The 8209-nt window shown below is 34.9% G+C and overlaps 1 long non-coding RNA gene across 1 annotated transcript; it reads left to right on the top strand.

Moving 5' to 3' along the window:
- Positions 1-3873: 3873 nt before the first annotated feature.
- On the top strand, positions 3874-7709 carry LOC142529292 (uncharacterized). Its single transcript, XR_012815876.1, has 3 exons — positions 3874-5742; positions 7035-7231; positions 7538-7709. It is a non-coding gene; the product is annotated as an uncharacterized LOC142529292 (long non-coding RNA).
- Positions 7710-8209: the final 500 nt, after the last annotated feature.

Here is an 8209-nt window from a genome sequence, read left to right as displayed (position 1 = left end):
TTCATCTTCTCAAAGATGTGTCAAATAAAATAATTTAATAAGGCTAAATCTGCCTGCAAGTGCTCACACGACAGTACTCATCCCACACGAAAACAAGGAATGATTTAGAACATATGATTTTACATAGCTTGTATTGACGTTCATGCCATCAGGGTCTACACTGGTTTTGTTTTACTGAAAGCCAAGGAATATATAATGATGTACTTGGGACGCAATGAAATTCCATACCAAAATCCTTAAAAACCTAATTACTTTATCAAAACTAGTAAAGTAAGTATAGAAACAATCTGCAACAGCGGGTATTCTCATCGCATTCAACCAATTTCTATAAGATGGAAAACAAAAACTTAAAGAAAAACTCAACAAAAACAAGCTGGAATAATAACATTTCTGTAGTTATCAAATGAAACTGACTGACATTCTTGAACATTGGTCATGTTGTCATGAAATATAGACAATTTTCTTGATATTTATTCTCTGAGTGCTAGAAGTTACCCTTTCATTGTGTAGGCTGCTAGTTTTTAGTAGCATGATTTTTTCAGAAAAAAATTTGATAGCTAAATCTTTTGCACAAATGTAATTGAATCAATTTATGCTTCGATTAACAAGACTGATTACCGCGTTCTGCATTTTCTTGGAATTCCCTATCCTAATGGCATAGCATTCGTCAGTAGTCAGTCTTGTTGGCGAGCTGCGTCTGGTACGTGAAATTCTTCATTACATTTAAAATTTAGAAATATAATCACAAGTGATTTTCTAGTAAATACTTTACCTGCAGAGTTGGACTGGAAACCGTTGGATTGTTTTACTAAATAACGATGCATTCTGGGTGCAGGATCTTCTAGAACAGGCTCAACGTCTTTCCCCGAAGGCATTAGTAACTGATTCTATTCAGACAATCTATCGGAGCAGAGTGACTGGAACTGCTGGAGGTGACCTGAAGGTGTTGAACTTTTCCTAGTCTTTTATCCACCTCACGAGTTTAAGATTTTCGTGAAGAAACACTATGAATTGAATTTTTTGGAATGATATTTTGTGTGTGGTTTCTTGGAAATAAGAATGTTGCAATACTAAGTAGACAGTTGGTAGGTAAAAGAATGCACGTCTGCCTTGCTACGTTTTGCTAATAGGAAACGTACCAATACTTTTGGTAAGTTAGATTTCAATGAATGGTGATTTTCACTAAATATATAGATATTCGTTCATTGAAACACTACATTGGCTGATGTTATGGCTATGCTTCGTGGGCATGTGACTAAATTAAAACTGGAGATATTGCTGGACCTCGTCTATTGGAGCATGACTGTGGATGTTTTATATATGGAAGTTGGTACCTCGTTGAGTTTCTTTCTTGTAGCAATTAGATTGTTTCCTGTTATGTTGTGCTTAATGTAAGCCTGTTTAGTTAGAATACCAAGTGTGTCATGCCCCGAGACCGGGGTTAGTCGACACCGACGTTGTTTTAAAACCACACAATTGAAAACAACAAGCCTCGTAGTACAATATAAAACAAAAAACAGTTTATTACTCATGATCAATAACAAAAATTGTCTTTACAACGTAAATTGCGGCTGTTTCTTGAAACAATTAGTTGCTGTTTTGATTTTGTCGACAACTGAAACTTAAGTGTAGTAACAATATCTCATCAGTTAACGACAGCATACTCAAGTTACTTCTTTGTAAAATATCCTTCATGTTACTTTACATCGACCATCAATAGCGTCGTAATTCATAACTTGTGGCCTTCCTCTTACTTTACGAAAACCACAAAAACAAAAGTTTCACTTTTCAATGACATGCAGTTTGTAAATTACATGGAAAAAAAGAAAAATGCAACATTTGGATCAAGATACCTGTTTTATTTTTTTTTTTTGTAATTTTTATAAAAATCTAAAATTTATTTGATCAAAATTGACATATTAATGTTGGTATACATAGAGCTTAGTCTTCAAATTTGTGGTACCATCTGTACGCATATGTGCACAAGTCATCATTAATTACTCTGTTTATTCAATTCAAATATAATTGTGCTATAAGCAGTAGAATTAATATGTAAAATAATTACTATTCCAAAAAATATTTCTTTTTTTAAAAGAAAACTTTCCTTAAAAAGTGGAAAGAAATAATAAAAATCACCCTCAAATAATCTTTAATACTTGATTTTAAAGTTTAATAAAATATAAAATTTGGAAAAAAAATGGTACCGTTAAATTATTAGAAAGACAGTTAAAACGAGCTGAGATGAAGGCTCTCACATTTTTTCCCCAATTTTCGATTCTCACTTTCTCCGAAAAGTATTTTTCTTGATTTTCAAAGAAGCAAGAACGGTGGTGGAAGGTGCTTTTGTACTCATACTGACGGTCATATTTACTCACGCACTCGTAATCTTTGCATGTGTTTCTATGTAGATTTGAGAAAAATAAGCCCTAGAATTAAATAAAAAAAATCAGAAAAATAAGCTATATACTAAATAAAAAAAAATTAAGAATAATTATCAATTGGGGCACCACTCACCAAGAAAAAAACTCTCTAACTTCAACAATATCAAATGATTGTTTGATTGGGATTTCATCTTCTCAAAGATGTGTCAAATAAAATAATTTAATAAGGCTAAATCTGCCTGCAAGTGCTCACATGATAGTACTCATCCCACACGAAAACAAGGAATGTTTATGAAATGTAACATGATTTTACATAGCTTGTATTGACGTTCATGCCATCAGGGTCTACACTTGTTTTGTTTTACTGAAAGCCAAGGACTATGTAATGTACTTGGGACGCAATGAAATTCCATACCAACTAGATTGTTTCCTGTTGAGTTTCTTTCTTGTAGCAAATAGATTGTTTCCTGTTGTGTTGTGCTTAATGTAAGCCTGTTTAGTTAGAATAGTCATTGTGTCATGCCTCGAGACCAGGATTAGTCGACAACGACGTTGTTTTACAACCACACAATTGAAAACAACAAGCCCGTAGTACAATATAAACCAAAAACCAGTTTATTACTCATAATCAATCACAAAATTGTCTTTACAATGTAAATTGCGGCTGTTTCCTGAAACAGTTAGTTGCTGTTTCGATTTTGTCGATTGCTGAAACTTAAGGATAGTAACAATATTTTATCAGTTAACGACAGCATACTCAAATTACTTCTTTGTAATATTTCCTTCATGTTAATTTACATCGACCATGCAATAGCGTCGTAATTCATAACTTGTGGTGTAACGTCCCAAAAAAAATCGAAAATCCACGTAAACCACATACATGCAAGTTATTAAATTTCTTTGGTATTTTATTAAATTGTTTTAAATGTATTTTTATTTCATTAATTTGTGTTTAAATATTTTTATGCATTTTATGCATAATTCATGCATTGTAGAATTTAATTCATGAAATTTTAAAGGTTCATGCATTAAAGATTTTTAAGTTTCATTTCGCGCTCGAACGAGGAATGGAGACCGGAAAATTTTAAAGAAAATTATTTTTATTACACGATTAATTTTTATTAATTAATATAAGATGTTTTAAGGGTATTTTTCAAGAATTGAGATTTATTGGATATTTTAACCGCGAAGTTTTAATTTTTAACGGTACGCAAATTTTATTGAATCGGGGGTCATTTTGAGGGTTTGACTAATATTTTCAAGAATTTTCCAACACGAAATATTTTTCGAAAGTGTGTTTGGATTTAATGAGCCAACTTTTAAGCTCGTTGGGCTTAAAACTCTTTTAAGCTTTTAATTAAACCATTTAGAGACCATTAGCTAATTAATTAATAACTAATTAAACCTACCCTACACAATTACCCTCCCCACCAACCGACAACCCTTTCCCCCACCACCTTTTCCTCACGTTTTTATCAATAGCTTATTTCCCCCCAGGATAGTGTCGGTCGAATTTTCTCCGAAGAAGAAAATCCTCCCGGGTTCCCTCGCATCGTTCTTGATCTTCAAACTCATAAGGCACGCATATATCACCCTTTTCTCTTCATACACGCTGATAGTATACTGATTTTTATGAAAATGCATGAAAGTTTATCGATCCAGCCTTGTACATGCACGATTTTTCAGTTTTTCTTTGAATGTTTGCATTTTTCGGTTGCTACTCATAATCTTGCTGATATGTGGTGCAAGGGGCTGCTGTATAAGGTTGTCAAGGGCCTGTACAGTCCATGGTCGTAGAGGTTTAGGTGCTGGTGTGAGCAGCTTGTTTGGGTTTTCATGATAAAGGATGAGGGCCGATTGGTTGTGAGGTGTGTGGTTCGATCCAAGCTCCTGTTACACCAGCTGTGCGAGGGCTTGCTCCAGCACAGGATCAGACCCTAGGGAGGTCTGAGATGGGGCTGGGATAGCTCGAACTACGCTGGAGTCGCCGGATCGAATGATCAAGTCATGTTTTGAAAGGTTGACGCGGTAGGAACTCCTTGGTGTATAGCGGTCGTTGGTCTTGTGCAGCTTGCATTGAGCTGAAGCCTTGTGTCTAGTGTGTCAAGTAGGGTCCCTAGGTGGTCAAGAGGAGGTCGGTTCATGGCTGGTACGTTGGGTGTGGCTAGTGGAGTGAGTTTCAGGGAAGGTAGTGCACAAGGGAGGGAAATTGGAGAGACCGAGAGTTATGCTATTTTTCTGGAAATTTCAGGCCGTGAGTTAGGAGCCCGAAGTCATGGTTTAAGGAGCTTTATGGTGCTCATTAGGTGTGGTAAAAATTTGGGAAAAATTTGATTAAGTTTCGAGTCGATTCGAGTTAAAACCGGGACCCCGGTCCAAGTTTTAAAACAATTCGGTTAAGTTATGAAATGAGCTCGAGTTTACGTCTAGGAATTATTATAAATAAGTTTTGGGATATTTTAAGGAGTTTGTTAAGTTTCGGATCAAAATAAAGAGTTTGGATTTATCCGTGATTTAGTCGTCGCACGAAACGTTAATTAAAGAATTAATTGTGACGCCTAGATTTAAGCTTAATAAAATTATGAAAAATTATATTTAAGCTCAAATAATTATTAGAAGTTTAAGTTTTTAATTTGGGAATTTTATGCTAAGGTTTGATTTAATTCGGGATTAAAACGCATTCTAATGTTATATTTAAGGATTAATTTAAAAGTCATTGATTTAAGCCAAATAAAAATATGAGAAAATTCTTATAGGCTTAAATAATTATTTGGGACATGTTATAGCCAATGGAATTAAGAAAAGGTCACAAACGTGAAATTTTACGTCTAGGGGTGAAACAATAATTTTTGGGTTTCCAGGGGCAAAATGGTCATTTTGCACCTGGGGTGAGATGTTGGTCCTGGCAGCGCCCTGAGCACAAATTTATGATATTTTAAATGTTTAAGCATCATGTTTAAAAGTTTTACGCAATTATGATAAATACGGTGGATGCTTGGTTTAAAAGAAAAATTACGTATATGCATGCTTTTATTAAGTGATAAATATGATGACACATTTTGAAGGAAGTGATTTAGTTGTGACTAACACGATGACACGATGATATGATTGGAGATATCGTGAGGAAAAAGGCCCCAAAGGGAGCCCGTTTACGGGAGAAGGCCCTAGAGGGAGCCCGACGATCGTATTTCCATTGACATGATATGATGACATGATAGGCTCGGGCTCAATTGACGGGTGAGAGTATCGCTGATGTCCCCCGCCGCCGGGTACCGCGGTTACACGTAGATGGATCCATCGACTGACATGATGATACGAAAGTCACAGCTAATGAACGGAATTCAAATTAAGATTTTAACACGTATATGTTGATACGATGATACATGCTATTACCATGTTTTGACAGGTCACAGTTACGTATATGATATGATAACATGATGAGACATGTTTTGACACGTTACCATTTTACACGACACGCGTATGTTCCCGTTTTTAAGCTCATGAAATGTATGTTGATTATGCTATTTTTCACTGTTGTGTGCTACGTATATGTACTTGTTATTACTGATACAGGTGTGTTGAGTCTTTAGACTCACTAGGCGTGTGTGATGCATGTGAGCATGTTGAACAGGAGACAGGAGGTGCTGAACTCTGAGTAGGCAGTCCTGGTGCGGTGACATAACCCGAGGACCGCGCGTTTTTCCGCATTTCGAGTGATGGTTTTTGGAGAGGAGTTAAACATTTCATTTACGTTGAGGATTTTCATGATTTTTACTCATTTACGTTCGCATTGATGTTGGTTATTTTTAACTGCGTTATTTTCATTGCTAAATAAATATGATCATTTTAAATGTTATTTTTAAAATGAGAGCTTAAAAAAAATTCCGCATTTTAAAAATTAGTAGACGTTACATGTGGCCTTCCTCTTACTTTATGAAATCCACAAAAACAAAAGTTTCACTTTTCAATGACACGCAGTTTGTAAATTACATGGAAAAAACGAAAAATGCAACATTTGGATCCAGATACCTGTTTTTTTGTATTTTTTATAAAAATCTAAAATTTATTGATCAAAATTGACATATTAATGTTGGTATACATATAGCTTAGTCTTCAATTTTGTGGTACCATCTGTACGGATATGTGCACAAGTCATCATTACTCTGTTTATTTAATTCAAATATAATTGTGCTATAATAAGTGGAATTAATATGTAAAATAATTACTATTCCAAAAAATATTTCTTTTTTTAAAAAGAAAACTTTCCTTAAAAAGTGGAAAAATAAAAATCACCCTCAAATAATCTTTAATACTTGATTTTAAAGTTTTATAGAATATAAAATTTGGAAAAAAATGGTGCCGCCAAATTATCAGAAAGACAGTTAAAACGAGCTGAGACGAAGTCTCTCACATTTTTTCCCCAATTTTCGATTCTCACTTTCTCCGAAAAGTATTTTTCTTGATTTTCAAAGAAGCAAGAACGGTGGTGGAAGGTGCTTTTGTACTCATACCGACGGTCGTATTTACTTACGCACTCGTAATCTTTGCATGTGTTTCTATGTAGATTTGAGAATTATTTCTTGGTTAATTTTCATGTTGTATAATAATGTATCTGTTTATGTGTATGAATTGATTTTTTTTTTTATTCTTCAGAGAAGGAAGAACAATGAGTGATTCTCCAAAAAGGACCTCACTTTACGTGGATAATCTGCATCCGGAAGTTAAAGAAGAAGAACTGGAAGAAACATTTTGAGTGGTAGGCCCACTGGTTTCCGTCAGTCTCTGTCACTACGAGGCCCCTCGGGAATTGATCTGCTGTGCTGTCGTCAACTTTCGCTCTCATACTGATGGTACGACACTCTATAATGTATATAAAAAATATTAAGAGATTTAAGTTTTTATATTTGCTTCTTAATTAGTAGCATGTTTTATTTTTGATATTATTCATATCGATTTGATTACATGTCCGTAGTCTATGATTTTCTTTTTTATTAACTTTTCATTTGGATGTTCGTACTGCTTTCATGTCACTAATATCAGTGTGTTTATAGGAAGAATTGAGTGATTCGTTATTTTTTGATTTCTTGGTTATTTTTATGTGGTATATTTTTTTGTGATTTGTTTTGTTTTTCTTCATTCTATTGATATTTCAACAGCTTGTACAACTCTAGAGCACCTCAACCGAACCGAACTGAGGGGTAAACCCATTAGAATATTGTGGAAAGATGATGAAGAAAATTATGATCATATGGATTATGAGGAGGAAGAAGGTTCTGAGGAGGAAGAAGGTTCTGAAGAGTGCAGAAGTTCAGAAGAAGGTTATGAGGATCCTCAGAATGACTACGATTATACTAAAGATAAAAATCTAATACAATTTGGTCATGGTCAACTTCCTGATTTAAATGTGGATGGCTTTTTGAACGACCTCATGCGCAAGGGTCTTGTTGCCGACGCTATCTACGTGCTAGATTGTGGCATGCTATGGGACGTTAGATGCGCGTTCTCGATGGCATATATCTTGTTTTGATTTGATTCTTAATTTGCTCAATTATTTCTTTCTTTTTTGATGTAATCAATGTGTGATAACACTTGACGAAGGATGAGTTTCGTGGGATAAATAGGGTCATTATTGACCCTTCATATCTTGTAAGTGGACTATCACTTGGAGGCCAGAGATACAGAGTGACAAAAAATGGCCAGATGGTAGCATGGATGGAGATGCTCGTGGTTGTGCAGTAAAGATGACCGACAAAGTGCTGCTTTTTGGATACTATCAGCAGCCGACAATTGCGGAACAATGTGCCGAGGCTGTCGATAATGCTGGAAAT

The sequence above is a fragment of the Primulina tabacum genome, chromosome 16 (assembly GCF_025594145.1).
Source record: "Primulina tabacum isolate GXHZ01 chromosome 16, ASM2559414v2, whole genome shotgun sequence".
In the NCBI taxonomy this organism is placed as follows: Eukaryota; Viridiplantae; Streptophyta; class Magnoliopsida; order Lamiales; family Gesneriaceae; genus Primulina; species Primulina tabacum.
This window is presented reverse-complemented; position numbering and strand designations above follow the sequence as displayed.